Raw genomic sequence first — 15,490 nt, forward strand, 5'->3', positions numbered from 1 at the left:
CACCGGCGAATGTTTGGAGAGGAACTCTCACGTCTTAATATTACAATGTAGTCCCATCGTAGCAGAGGGTTCCCATTTCAGGACGTAGGGGTAATAAATCTGGGTTATTGTTTCGTTGATGGAGCGGAGTGTAAGTGGTGAACCCATCTTGCTTTTGGAGTCTCGCCTATTGACTTGATGGGAGTTGTGAGTGACGGGAGGCGGGTTGTCATGCGCCCGAAAAAGATGCTTGTGATTGTGCAGAAGAGTTTCATTCTGGGTGGAAAGGTGGAAATGTGAACGGAGCCCCTTCTGAACCGCGTTCTTGTTTTCCTGAATGCATACATGAATGTAAAAGAGTGCGTTGTGTTATTAAGTGAAGAGGCTCACATGAAGCCGGCTGATTTTTTTTTTTTTTTTTTTTTTTTTTTCCGCGAGAAGTGATTGGTGACTTGTGGCTGACAGTGATGAATCACAGTCACTGGCTGAATTAGAAGTCTGTTGAGTTGTTTTCGGTCGCGTTTGGAGATGAATGGGACTGAATGACAAAAGTGATTTAGAAACATCTTTATTGTGTTGCATGCATGTAGAAATTGTGACAATTAGCAGTGAAACAATGAGCGATTCTAAAAAATTAAGCCCAACTCCAATCATGTAGGAAGTGTCGCGCAAGCTCTTCATGATGCGTATCATCTTTTCTTTTCTTGATTGCTGGTCTCGAGCAGTTCTATTGACAATTAAATATTCAGCATGTGCAGATGGTGCTGTGGCATAGTCAAGGGCTTTGTTGACATGCCCTCTCACACCATCCCCCAGCATTCACTGTGTCGGCTTCAGCATCACTATCGGGGCTTTTTTCCACCCAAACCAGGTGGAAATCGATAATAGATTTTCTCCTTTCCACTGGATCGGAGGGAGGCATTGTTAAAGAGTTGTTCAGGTTTCGAATGAGGAATTGGCAGGGCAGGCTTTCAAAGCCAGAGCACATGGTGACTTAAGGGTATCGGCATATGCTTCAGCAACTTGTGTTTCTCTCTCTCTTCTTCTTCTTTTTTTTTTTTTTTACATGGCAAGTATATCACTATAACTTCTTTGCTTTTCAGTCTTGCTCATAAAAGTCAAAGAAGCAATAAAACAGCTCAGATGTTTGATGATGCCTCCAATTTCTAAGTGAACAAGAAGCTCCTCTTGGTTTCGTGGTTATTGCTTATCTTTTTTTAAACTGCATTATGCTCCCCCCTTTTCTTTTTTGCAATGACTCAGAAGGAAATACAATATTTTGAGCAGTTCTACAGGTCTAAAACATATTTGTCACTCTATTCTGTGTGATTCATAACTCAGGAATAATGACACCATAACCGAATTGGTGGCACGGCACAGGCCTTGTACCAATGATTTATAAAATGGCTATAGGGCGAGCTTGTTAGAAAAGAAAAATGGCCGTATTGAATGTGGATTATAAAGGATCTTAAAGCAATGGGATTAAGCCAGATAGATTAACATTGCATGGGTTTGTACTTTATGTTCAATTGATTTAAGACCTTTAAAAAAAAAAAAAAAAAGTCCTATTCTGAACTTCCAATTTAGAAAGTCCTCCCTGTTTTGCATGTGCTTTCCTTTGTCCCTCGTCCCCCTCCGCCGTCTGCCTGCCTGGCTGCTCGTGCAGCTGTTGAATAGGTTTTTCTTTTTTCTCCTTTTTTTTTTCTTTCCGTTTTTGTTTCAAGGAGCTCAGCTTGGCAGGTGCCTCGGTGGCACGAGCTTTCGGAGAGCGAGTCGTGACGAGACCAATCAGCGCTAATTTTCTCACGACTAACAATGACCTACCCGGGTAACCCTGCCGGTGACCTCTGGCTGCCGAGCGCTTGCAGCGGGGGCAGAACCATACAGTATGTACATCACGTAGAGTAATGCTGAAAACAGACAGGAGGTGAAGGTGAACACGGAGGACATTTCACTGTAAACAACTGAAGGTGTTTGCACTGGGATGGCAGGATCACAGGAAAAACAACTTGTATCAGCAGACACACCTGACACTGCCCCAAAACACGGACACCTCCAGCGTGGAGAGGCGCTTAGAAACACACCAAAAGGAGTTTGGCAACATATTGATTAGGGCATGTTAAAGTGGACTCACCTCCCAGTTTGATTCAAATCTGATGTAACAAGTATGCCAAAGTCAAGTCGGAGGAAAGCGAGACGCGTGGGTTATTTTTAGTTGCCTGCAATGTGTGTTAATGTCATGAAAAGGCACATTGTTGCTATACTGGTGTGTATATTCCTGCAGATATGGAACAAATAAATCACAGTGCCTCCTTTTGCCTTTGAGTCCCTGCTCGGGGTTTGAGAATCATATATATGTATGATTCGAGTAATCTTATGTGTTTTTTTGGGTTTTTTTTTCCTCTTTGTGACCATCTGCACCAGGATATTGGTAAAGGGCACAAAGGGGAGATAACCACAGGCCTCCGTCAATCAAAGGAAGCAGACTAAAGAAATGCAAACTGGCACCCACATTACAAATGAATAATGTCACCCATCTAAAACCTTATCTTGGGACTTAAAAAAAGAACATTTTGTGTAATAAATGGAAGCTGTGCTTACAAGTCATGTCAAAGGTATCAATATAGACTGGCCCACAAATATTCAGGGATTAGGTTGCATCTGAGGATGACTGACAGACGAGAATGAAAGGATTAAACAATGATGATGTGATGCAAAGTGCTTTATGCACATTCATTTATGCCTCGCCTCCTCCGAACCTGGCTGGGGATGGCTTTGTTAGATAGGCAGCTAAAAGTAGCTTCAGAATGCCAGCATGTCTGTGGAAAGGTTTCAGTATATCAACATTCAGTCGCACCACAGAGCATTATTCCCCGCTACCTCCTCAGAATCACTTTATTTAACGCCCCTTACTCGCAGTAGATAGTGATGATATTATAGGAGATTGTTTTTGAATTGTGGCTGTTAATAGAGCTAGGACGACCGAAATAATTCAGCAGCTCAAATTATTTTGTTTTCCGCAGCATTGTTTAAAAGCATATCCAGGATTTCAACCTGGAAATTGGTTAGCCGTTGTGTCGAGTGCCTGGCAAGTGTGAAAACACAGGCTTTTCTTTTTGCTCCCCAGAGATTGTAACATGCCGCTCTGATTAATAACTGTGAAGCAAACGTGAGATGCTATTGATCAATCACCAATCCAGCTGAATCAGACAGATCCCGACGCGTATCATCTAATTATCTATGCAGATTCTGGGTGACTTTGTTTTTTTTCTTTTTCTTTTCTTTAGAGAAGCTGTTGGATATATGGGCTTTGCTGTGAGATGTAGCTTTGCCACTGAGATACAACAAGCCTCATTTCATATTTAATTCAAAAAAATCCTTAAAGGATGTCAGGATGACATGGGCATAGGCTTTCTTTTCAGGTGAGGAGGGCCAATCAATATTAAAGTGCGGTGAGAAAAACCCCTGAGGTCAGAAAGTTTTCAGGAATTAAATGTCTGAGAGGCAGATTCCATATAGTTTTGTACAGTCTGATTATTGCACATGAGTTTTTTTTCTCCCAAATTTAAGCCTTGTAGAGATGCTCACTGACAAATCTTTAAATAAATCAACAACCCGCCCACCTTTTGAGTGTTGTGACTGTGTTGCGAAGGTGCTAAAGAAGACGCAGATCAGATGAGGCTGTTTCTTGCCGTCTCCTTGTTTTGATATTTCTCACTGAGGCTCAAACTGAAACATGTAAACGAGGCCCGCTCTGAGTTTCCCCGAGAAATCAAAGAGACGGGGTCTGCCGACACTGCTCGAGATTTACCACTCAACCGCTGGCGTCATTACCGCTGCTGCCGCTACTTTTGTTTCCCACAGTGGAGTCACACACAGCCATGGCATGTCCCAGCATGATTTTAATTGCCAGTGGGACTGTGGCCACTTCAGTGGGAGATGAGTTCTGATGGCTTGTTATGGAAATGAAAGGAAGGAGCAGCATCCATTTACGGAGCAGTGGGCGTAACCCTTTTCCCTGCACCTCATGAAGGGATTTGCCTTGTAAGCCATCTCGAACAGGTCGTCGCCGTGTCTCCGGCAGGCTTTGGGATGCAGGAAGGAAGAACACTGTATCCGCTAACAAATAGACGCTCCACACAAGCAGCTGTGACAACACTTCTAGCAATTCTGTTTATTTTCTTTGCACTGACATTTTTCTGTCCTCTTACTTCTGCTATTAAACTGCCTGCTTTAATGTCAGCAAGCAGGAAGGATCGCCATGCTTGTGCATTGGTTGGTAATTCGGGGCTATCAGTCAGAAATACCATCAAAGCACTGTCCCAAATTTTACTCTGGCATGTGACAGCTGTAGCTGTGGCTCCCGTGTTCGTGGCCCGCCGTTAGTGCTGGCCTGTCTCTGGCAGCTGGAGCCCCCCCACCCCCCCCAACTGCCTTCCTTCTCATCGACTCGCTCTGTCTTTACATGTCATGCTCTCTTTTTCCCCGTTCTCTTTTTCTGCAAATGGCACATTGACCAGTGCCCCCACCTCCTCCACTTGTCTGCGTACCACACATCCCTCACAGAGACTGTGTGTGTGTGTGTGTGTGTGTGTGTGTGTGTGTGTGTGTGTGTGTGTGTGTGTGTGTGTGTGTGTGTGTGTCTGTGTGTGTGTACTCGCTTTAAAAAAAACACACACACACACAGGTGTCATGCAATAAAACTGTATATATACACATATCTTTCATTCTAGTTTTGCACAACTTTCAAACTGTAATACATGTGGTCTTCTTTGACTTTTCTTCACCTCTTGCTCTTTCCCTCTCCTTGCTCTTTGCCGCATCTCTCCACCCAGTCTTTCAGGATTACAAGGTCTTGTAAATCCAGTTTTACACCTTGCTCGGTTATTTGATCTAGATTTAGCATTATGATATTCCCCCTTCTCAAAAGGATCTTGATTTCAAATGACACAGCTCACTGCTGGGAAAAAAGAAACCTCCGTAGCTGCCAGCCCATTTGAATGTCCCCGTGAGTTTATTAAAAGCACCAGCTTCCCCCACGTTCCAAGTCCGATCTGCACAGCTGCACGCGCACCAAAGAATATTCAAGGACAAGAGTCCGTAATCGAATGCACGCAACCGAATGCTGTGTCATTATCTGTGTTGAGCGTCACACTTTATGACAACGAGCCCTCCCAAAATATTCCCCATGTGAAAGGAGATGACTTCTCGTTAGTGTTTTGAGGCATTTTTGCCTCACAGAAAGTACACAGGGAAACATACAGAAATGTTGTGTGTGCGGGCTATTATCCAAACCTGACATTACATATCAAGCCTCTTGGAACAGGACTTATCCCCGTGAGTGACCGAGATGTCCAGTGAAAAACACATTTTCTCAGAATAAATGCACTTATAAAAGTTTATTTATTTATTTTTAACAATTGACTCTAAACGCACCGACGTTTCAACGAGACCGTCTGACGGTGAGCAGAGAAAACTTTGACCAAGACGACGGAAAATTGACAAGCAAGTTGATGGGAATTCTTCACTGTCATTCTCCTCTCACCCCTGCAAAGGAAAAAAAAGAAAAGAAAGAAGCAGATGTGCAGCCAACATAAATAAAGCCTGCCTGCGATGGCGGATGACACGAGGAGTTGTTTTTCCCCCGGTGGTAATGGCTGCTGTGCTGGAGCTGGAGATGGGTTTAAATCCCTGACCCGTCGGCTCCTTTGCTTTCGGCGGCCTCAGTGGAACTGCTCCAGATGAAAATGGGGCCAGAGCAGAGACATATGAATGACTGTTTGTTTGGTGGTCAGACACAATCACCAACTGAGTGACCCAGTTAACGGGTAGTCAAAGCGATGCTCAGCTTGATTCCTGCTTGTTTTTTTTGTTTTTTTTTACACTTTCTAAATGGATCTTGTGTTCTTTTTTTTTTTTTTTTTTTTTTTTTATGCTTTCCGCCAATATTTATACTTCAATGGAAAGATAAATGATTTGTAAATGTGAATGCTAGTGTAATTATTTTTTATTTTTTTTTGCGGCAGATATAATATGAGCACACATTTCTTTTGTTTGAATAATTGCCAGAGCGCTTATAAACGGGAGGATATGTGTGTGTGATTCTTCTTGTCCTCCGCTTCCCTCTTTTTCTGCTCCGGTCTCCTTGGTTGCGGGTGGAGAGTAATTAGGTTTTCCAGCGGATTGAGGGGCTCTTACAATGCTTACCAATGGCAGCAGTCAGGCAGGCTAGTGCTGGCAGGGCAGAGAGGACAGAGGGCTGTGCAGGAGTCTGGCACTGCTAAACCTGATGCTGACTGACAGTAATGAGGACAGCCTGCTAGCCAGGATAGAGAGGAGAGGAGAGCAGGAGAGAGGAGGGCAGGGTCCTCCACTATACCTCTCAAGACTTCTTATCAAAGGCTCGGCGCGCACGCAGACCCGTGTACACACAGAAATACAAACAGCACACGGGCAAGTTTAATGTGTACGAGGTCGGAGTGGGGCGAGTGCATCACAGGGCTGCGTCCACCACCACTACCCCCACCCCCCCACCCCCCGCCCCCCCCCACCCACCGCTCCCCTTCGCCTTACTCATGGTCCTCGTTTCAAAAGGAATTCAGAAATAAAATCAATTGTGATTCATGCCAAAGCAACAACAAACCAAAAAAAATAAATAAAAAAAATACAATCCGCAACAACCGGGGAGACTTTCAGTTCAGTTGACGGACTTCAGGTATTTAAGTACTGAGAGAAGGTGAATAAAGGGGAGGGGGCCGATCCCAGCACGACTTCAGTTTTCAAGGACAAATCTTAAGTGGAGGGTGAAACCATCAATTATTTAGTTTAAACACACATTTGTATAACACAGTTTATTGGGTGTAATGGAGACTAATTGAAACGAGAAAACGAGCATCCAACTGGCATGGGAAGGGTTACACTTTTTAACGCTCATAGATCCAATCAGCGGCTGTTATTAATATAATTTAACGGGACATTTTGATGTCCCGCATTCAACTTAGAATTACTACTTGGTCTGAGAATAACAATTGTGAAATTGTAAAAATAACAACGTCCTACTTATCTATTTTGAATTATGGCTAATAATGTGTTGTTTTTGTGTTGATACAGCGACACACACACACACAAACCCAAAAAAAACGAGACTCCCTTGCTCGGTTGTATTTGGTTTTCTCGTGGTCTCATCACAACAATGTCGCCGGCGATCTAAGTGGCCTTGGTCAGCACAAACCAGCAGTGACAATGACCTTGGGCCCTCTTCAGCTGGAGCACTCCTCTGCATTAGCGCGCTGCAATAATGTGACAGGTGGATTGGCCCGTCTGGTTAATTTTGTCATGATAACAACATCTTTTTTCAATCTTCTCGAGTCTCCGCCCGTCCAGTGTTGGAAGCCCAGATTGTGTCTGAAGCAGAGGAGCACTTAACATTGAAAGTCATCACTTCAGGGAGAGACTCCTTTCTGCTTTTATTTATTTATTTTAACAGTGACCTTTTCTTGAGTGTGTGTGTGTGTGTGTGTGTGTGTGTGTGAATGCTAAGGATAATTAAAAAAGTGGACGTCCAGCTCAATTAGTGGGATGACGTCCACCGTGTCGTGGGACACGTCGCCTCTCCGTCCAGCTTTGAAGTCTCGGTTCCTCTCAGATGCGTTACGTCTGGGTTTTTGCCGGCCAACATGCAGCCTGGGATCGCTACAGCGAAGACTGAACGGTGCCAATCACAGCCAGAGGGGCTCAGGTGTGTCCAGATGTATGAAATTATTACCAACAGACATACAGCTCTATAGACAATTCTTACAATTCCTGTAGACGGAAGAAGACAAGAAGTAGTTTGTTGTCATGGATTACACACGGCGTCGTGGTCACACCGTGTGTTTTGAAATATTTCGAATCATTTCGGCATTCCTTTAAATTAAATTTCGTGTAATAGTGAAACCTTTTCTGTCCATTGGCTGCTTTTGTTATTGTCTGTATTTCCTTTTGTTAAGCATTTTTTGACATTGTGAAGAAAAGTTCAATATGATTAAAGGATTCTGTTTATTAGTATATCTCCTTTTTTTTTTTTGCAGTGTTTGTTGACCTTGATGTGATACAAATGTGTAAAGTTGCAATGCAAGAAAGCAGCCTAATATATTTGAAAAAGATTTCATAATTTTCTAATTGCACGGTAACACAGGAAATTCTAAAGAAAACACACAAATGCACTATGTCTACTTAAACGTCTTTTTTTTTTTTTTTTTTTTAACACATCGATGTGCAGCAAAATGGGTTAAACATGTTCCGTTTCTACAAATCAGCCTAAATACAGGTTGCCTTTCCTCACGGCGAGGTTTTGTACACCCAGTGGACACGGTGCACCTCTGGTTTGTGTAATTGTAAAAGAAAAGCCTAAGTGCGATCATTTTGTGCTGGAAGTGTCTGTCTGATTGGAAGATTGCCTGACCAACTCGCTGAAGTGTTCTGCCGTGATTGGATCCAGTTGTCATTGTAGAGTAAGATATTGGAATCTCGCCTGCCAGATTGGTCTTTCTCACTTTGACGTCGTGTGACAGTTCATACTTTTTTCTGTGCTGTCCCGATTCCTTTTTTTTCTTCTTCTCTCTCTCTCTCTCTCTCTCTCTCTCTCTTCTGGGACACTGGCACCTCAGATTAAGAATGATATTCTTTCACCTCGACAAGCCCGTCAGGTTTATTAGCTGTGCCATTGTTGGCGCTGTGATTAATCGTGATGCTTGCTGCATTTTTCGCTGCCCTTTTCAGGTTCAAGTGCTAGTTTACAACACATTACTGAACCCGCGGTGAAGATGTTGCATAAAATAAAACATTTTCCCAGTGACGGGAGGGTATTTTGTATTTGTGGCGCTGTTGTGCCTTTAACCCTACTTAAGACCCTGAATCCCTCCAAAAACCACTGTAATGATGGGTTTTGCCACTATTCTCACACAGTCAATGAAGAAACTATCTAATAATAACCGAACATGAGGAGAAATAATAAGCAAGAAACGGAAACATATTCCATGCTGTAATTACACATTGTGGATACTTGCTCTGTTATTTCACTTGTCAGTCTCATCAGCTGTGCGATGCTGATCCTTTTGTGTTGCACCCCAAAATATCTTAAGAAGAAGGTGACTGTGGTGCATCTGTTGTCACTGTGATGTATAAATATTATGTAATTAGGCGAACACATTAAGAACACGGGCTCTCTGTTGTTTAATGAAAATATGCCAAAAACCCAAGTGAGTCACTGTCTCTCGACAACAGATGAGGCCCGATAAAAGATTAAAAATAAAAAAAAAATAAAAAAAAAAGTTTGACAGGATATAAGTGTTGCGGGATTATTAGCATAATACATCGGAGCAGATGCAAACTTCTGAAGCAGTTCAGATGCAGGAGACCAAATTGCCTGCGATAAGAATCACACACCAGCGGTGGAGCCCAGTATTTCTGGGATTTCCACCTGATGTTAAGGGGGTGGGTACTGAAAGGCTACTGTACTGCTCGTGCTTTGCCAAGGCGCTGTTTAATAGCTCCCAAATGGCCCCGGTGGCAGAAAAATCTGCATGGTATTGTTGCAGGTTGCAGGAAGTAGACAGATTGCGAGGGTTGAGATATAACAAAGCGAGGCAGGGAGAATACGCAGGGGCAGGGGTTGTCAGGCATGCTGCTGCACATTGATGTCGGGGATCCTCACCTACTTTCTCGGCGCAGTCACATGCAGGGTGGGCTGTCATTCACTTCCACAACATTGTGCTATCTTTCCGCTTAAATGGCAAAAAAAAACCTGACTTTCTCATCTGCGCTGATGTTTATTCACATATAAATCCCTCCTGAAACTGACCAAAAATCATTTTTTCACCAGAGCGATGTTTTTCTTACAACACATTATTTGATTCATTTGACTTTTTCTAATGTGAGAAAAATGAATATGGCTATTAGTTTAAGAAGGTGGCAATATGATGATGGATATCTGCTGCAATGTTTCACTGCGAAATGAAAAATAAAAACAATACATGCTGGTCACCCAAGTCCTCAATGCTGAATTACTGCATCTAAGTCAGGGTGCTAAAGAGCTTAGCTGTTCCTCTACATAATGCCTCGGTCCTCAGCTGTGACCTTTCTCTTCCGCACATCATTCACGATTATACCGCTGACATGTTGGCTCATGCCAATAATTTTTCATTGGAGGCAGTGTCAGCCACATCATATTTTATCATCTGGATAAATTTGTGTTGTGTTTTTCATGTGGGCCCGCCATAATTTGTATTTGTCTGTTTATGTGCCTGTCCTGGAGATTAGATTTTGCATTAAAATCAAGCCGGAGAAGAATTCAGACACGTATGCAATCCTGCACCGGTGGTGGCAAAATAAAATTAGTATCTACATGCAATTTGTATTTAGAAATACGTGTGTGTGTGTGTGTGTGTGTGTGTGTGTGTGTGTCTGTGTGTGATTGAACTGTGGACTTGCACAAACTGATGTCGCCATTGTACAGCGTGCCACACTGACACAGAGCGTGATTACTGCACAACAACTGCAAAATAAAGGAGAAGAAGGGGCGGTAAGGTAAACAATAATTTTACGTATGATTATCTGAACCATTTTGACTCCCAATTAGAGACCGCTGTATATGGATGAACGGTGCTCAAATTCAGATTTTTACAGTTGTATATCAGAGTCAGAATTAATGCCTTTCATGCTTAATGAAACCATCTCCAGAGTGATGTTGTTTCAGAGTGCACCTTATACACTTGTGGCTCCCAGCTCAGAAGTCACAAATACGACTATATTATATTTGAGTGCTTTGGCTGCAAATAACAAAATGGACCTTGTAACAAAAGCAGCCTTTTTTTTTTTTTTTTTTTTTCCCCCTCTGTCTGTTTTTTTTATTTTATCTAGGAAAAAATTAAACGGCATTAAGCTACTTTGTGCTGCAGTGGCAAAATCAACAGGCGTAAGTGCACAACCGGCCTGTAATTGATGTTTAATTAATGTAATGCCAGTGGTTATTACAGACAAACAACAGGTCTTTATGTATTTTCTCCACCAACAATGGAAATAAACCTTTAGCTCGATACTGTTTGCGCTATATTTGTGACACTGTTAATTATCTCTGCAGAACGGCAAACAATGACATAACAATGCGTCACTGCTACACACAAATCAGTCGTTGGGAGTCTTCTAGGGACGGTGACCTTGTCATTGTACTCCGTTTCCCTTCCACCCACTCTGCTGTCTGCTGATCTTTAATGCTGGCCACCGTTGTTTTCACAAAAGGATTTGTTAAACCACTGTTTTAGGTAAAACTCCACTGTCCCCGAGTTAATTGAAGGCATCAAATAACCGAAGTAATTACAGCACATTATCCGTTCTCAGAAGATATTCAGAGGTAATGTCAGAGTCACGCTCGGCTGTTCGCAGATTTGATTTATTGTGCCAATTGTGAGATTTCAGTTATTTCCTGTAAAATTAATTCAAGTTTAAATTGGATATCACATGTCTTGGAAGCACTTTTTCAATTTCTTTCTTACATTCACAGCTCTGCACCTCACACTGGCTGTTTTCCTCTCTTAAGCTTTTTTTTTCCCCTTCAATTCTTGACTGCAGCCAATGCGGACTTCCATTTATAGTAAAACCGCCACATGGTGGGGAGCTTGTTGCTTTTAAAGGGAATGAGAGGACCTAATTTAATTGTTTGTGATTGACACCGGCTCCTACCACATCAACGGGTAATTTATTCCTTCAGATCCGGCCTCTTTTGCGACGGCGCTGCAGGTGTGCGGCTGCTGTGCAAGCATCATCGCTCGCAAACAAAAATTACCCAAAATGTGTTCTCGCACCTACATGCTCTACATGTGGTGCCATGAATTTGGACCACTGCCTGTGCTTTCACCTTGATTCATTAAAAGAAGATCCCCTGTGACACTTTGTTGGAAAAATGCAGGGGAAAAAAAACCCCAACCCCAAATGAAAGCGCTCCTTCTACCCCTCTGTCGCTGGTTCAGAATGTGGAATAATCAGAGGTAATGCACACTCGGGTCAAGTCTGGCTTGTAACAGTTATTTTGTGACTTAATTTTCTCCCGCGTTATCATACAATAATGAAAAGTGTTGACAGATTCATTTCCTCGCTGCTACCGCCTAAGACCATTTTGTGATTTCTAATTGATAGCTACATGCGGCAATTTTATAGCGCTGGCCAATTTTATAGCACTTTTAATTAGGCCAACTTTGACCTTCTGTTCGCTTTGCATTTATATTGCTCCAAATTATTTTCACCTTCTTTCCTCATTAACTTTTATCAAATGAACACAGTCATTTACAACAGATTAATCCATACTTGGGCTGTATGAAATGTGGTGAGACTCAAATAAATTGATAAGAGTCGCCGCCGTTAATTGTTCGATTGATTACACACTATTAAATAATCCGTGGGACGGCATTCTCCTTAAACCCGGATTTTTAAAGTGAGGGACGTGCGGCGTCGAAAACTCCAAAATAGAAATACCTCCGTGGAATAAGTGTGTAACAACCACTTAGTTGACTAATTGAGTAAGAGGGGAAGCCCTTACATACGTCATTAGGGAATACAGGTGCGTGATGACTCTCCACTCAGATAAATCCTTCATATGGAACTAGTTAATCTCCCATGTAATGCTGAGCAGATGTGTATATTGGTAAATGAATAAACACCAGCATCAGTTGAATCTCAATTGACAAGGTGTTTTGTATTCATTTGGACTTCATCCACTGAGTGAGCGCCGAGCGACTGTGAACAGGAGTGCCAGCAGGCGCCACGTGCAGCGATTGTCAGCCAAAGAATCCTTTTGAAACGTTAAGATCAAGCCATTATACGGTGACACTCGGCGAGGCGAGGCGGCGCAGCTTTTACTGGGCGAGGCAACAGGAAGTCACGGCGCTTACGCTGCTGCTTCAGAGCCGCCTCGGCCTTTTCAACAATTTGCATCCCATGTAAATCTTGCATCTTAAAAAGGACTATCTCAGCGCGATCGATGGGAGAGGAGGCGAGGCGCGCGAATTGACTCGTCTTGTAAAGCGGAACGCCAAACGACAAGAATCCGTTTATTGCAAATGGCAGGCAGCAGGGAAGAGCTGGGAACGAAGACTAACCAGCGCGGTTCAAAGTAGTCGGTAAACTCCCAACATGGCACCTCGTCCACAAACTTTCTCCCCCTTCTTGACCTTCACGCCCCACTGGAAAAAAAACACAAAAAAAACTGCCCGATGCTAATTCACCCAAGTAATGACTAATACTGTGGCTGAATTTTGAATCATCTTAAAAACTGAGCTGACTTGTTTTCCAGCTTCCTCATGGGAATACAGATATTCGAAAAAGTGGCGAGTCATGTTGTCTGAAGCCCTTCATTTGCATAAAGTGGACAAGACCTCCACCAGAAAACACCAGCAGAATGTCTTAAGAGTAAATAGTGGCAAGGAATTCATTAACATCATTAGTAATTATACGAGGTGCCACCTAATGAGGCCCCAGGTTTTGCATCCCAGGGTGGACAGTTTGTGGACAGGAAGTGGAAGTTTGGGAAACATTTGACCTCTTTTGACCTTGATTGTGTTATCTGTCCGTGTGTGTGTGTGTGTGTGTGTGTGTGTGTGTGTGTGTGTGTGTGTGTGTGTGTTTGGGTGTGTGTGTGTGTGTGTGTGTGTGTGAGAGAGAGAGAGTCTTTCGGTCTCATCCATCCACCCCCTTTGCAGTATCAAAGTCTTTATCTGCTTGGTTGACTTTATAACTGTAACACTAGTTTAATTTCCTTCCCTGCTTAATTGAAATTCACATCTCTGTCTCATGTGTCTTTCTGCAGTGTGCACGTATATATAAATATCTATATATGGATATATGCATGTGTGTGTGTGTGGAGTTGGGGGGGGGGGGGGTATTAGTGAAGATGTATTTTCATTCTGAAAGTGGCAAGTGATGGACAGGATCTCACAGACAATGCCCCCCCCCCCCCCCTCCCCGCTCCCCTCAATCTTTTTGTCTGCTGCACCTGTCTTTTAGATACCTTTCAACCTTGTCTCTTTCTTCTGCTCTCTCTATTCCCAAGTCCCCCCCCCCCCCCTCTGGATTGCCTGGGCTTGATAAATCTGGTGCTAAATTTAGAGACTTATTTCTCAAAGTCACCGGGACTAGAAAGGGGAGAGTACCACAGACAGAATGGCCCCTCTAATCCGTGTTTATCATCTTTTATTTATCTCTTTGACAAACGTGAAGTTGTCACAGAAATTCCCCTCACCCTTTTGTCTCCTCTCTGTTGCTGCCATCACCTTTTTTTTTTTTTTTCTTCCTGTCCTCCAATTAAATGTCAGTGGCCGCGCTTCTCGTCTCAGAAGGCCACATTCAAGCAGACAGCTTCTTCAAATGACATCACTCGGCTCAGTGCGGTCGGGCTTGATGAAATTAAGGCTTGTTGAGATTCTAATAGAAGATCTTTGCCATTGAAATTACAGCTGCAAACGTGCTGCCATTGAGTACGGCCTTCATTACTCTCCCCTTATTTCCTCAAATTCTTTTCTTCGACCTAACATTGTTTGATTACAATGCGGCACCCACGGGACCCAAATTATGGGTGTTCACCCTGGAGTGGTTTCAGCTGCACCTTACAAGCTTCACTCATCTCATTTCGCTGAAGAGACTTATTAGCCACGAGCTAACACATTAGCAAATAAAGCATAGCCTTGGACATGGAGGAAAGGCTGCGATTTGAAGCACCATTATGCACAATTATATATTTTTCGCTGCGGCTTTAAAGAAGACTTTGAGCCCTGCAGATGGTGCTGGATTTTGTGACTCAACGGCACCAGAACCAGTGAAAAGGAGGTCCGTGATCAAGAGATACAACAGCAAAAGGATGGCGCATTCAGCATGCCGGCTGTACAACTAAAGATACAAGTCAGACTGTTACACCGCATTCATGAGGAAAGAATTTGGATGAGTATAATTTTAAATTCTGATTCAGATTAACACCTTTTAGATCTCTATAACATTCCAAGTTGTCAAATGTGAGAATGTAAAATGAAATGACACATGATTTGTGTTATTTTAATCATTTAGATTGATAAAAGAAAAAAAAGAATAGCACATTTTCGATTTGTATTTTAAAATTGTTGGTTTTTCGAGGGGAACTTCATAGTTCTGCTTGTACTTTTGTATTTATTGAAATGCTTTGGGGTCCTGGACTGCATGGTGTCGTGGTGGATGGTGACGTCTTCTCCCACAGTCCAGAAACATGCCTTTGAGGTGAATTGGTGACTCTGAATTGCCCACAGATATGAATGTGAGCGAGTGTCTGTGTTTCTCTCGTGATGGAGCGGCTCCTGCGCACCCTTCCTTTCGTGCCTAGCCAGGTGGGATGTGCTCCAGCCCCAGCGACCCTGGATTGAATAAATCAGTAGAGGAGATGGATGGATGCGAGGAAGTGTTTGGTGGTGGGATGCCAAGTTCGAGGCAGTGCTCCAACGCCTACAATGGAAAAGTG

General features: G+C 43.0%; 1 protein-coding gene across 10 annotated transcripts in view; it reads left to right on the plus strand.

Moving 5' to 3' along the window:
* The window catches only part of LOC308121614 (RNA-binding protein Musashi homolog 2), a 266,100-nt gene that overhangs the window by 12,465 nt on the left and 238,145 nt on the right, over positions 1 to 15,490 (plus strand). The gene's annotated exons all lie outside the window — the stretch shown is intronic.

This window comes from Lipophrys pholis (genome assembly GCF_963383615.2).
Source record: "Lipophrys pholis genome assembly, chromosome: 16".
NCBI classification, from domain to species: Eukaryota; Metazoa; Chordata; class Actinopteri; order Blenniiformes; family Blenniidae; genus Lipophrys; species Lipophrys pholis.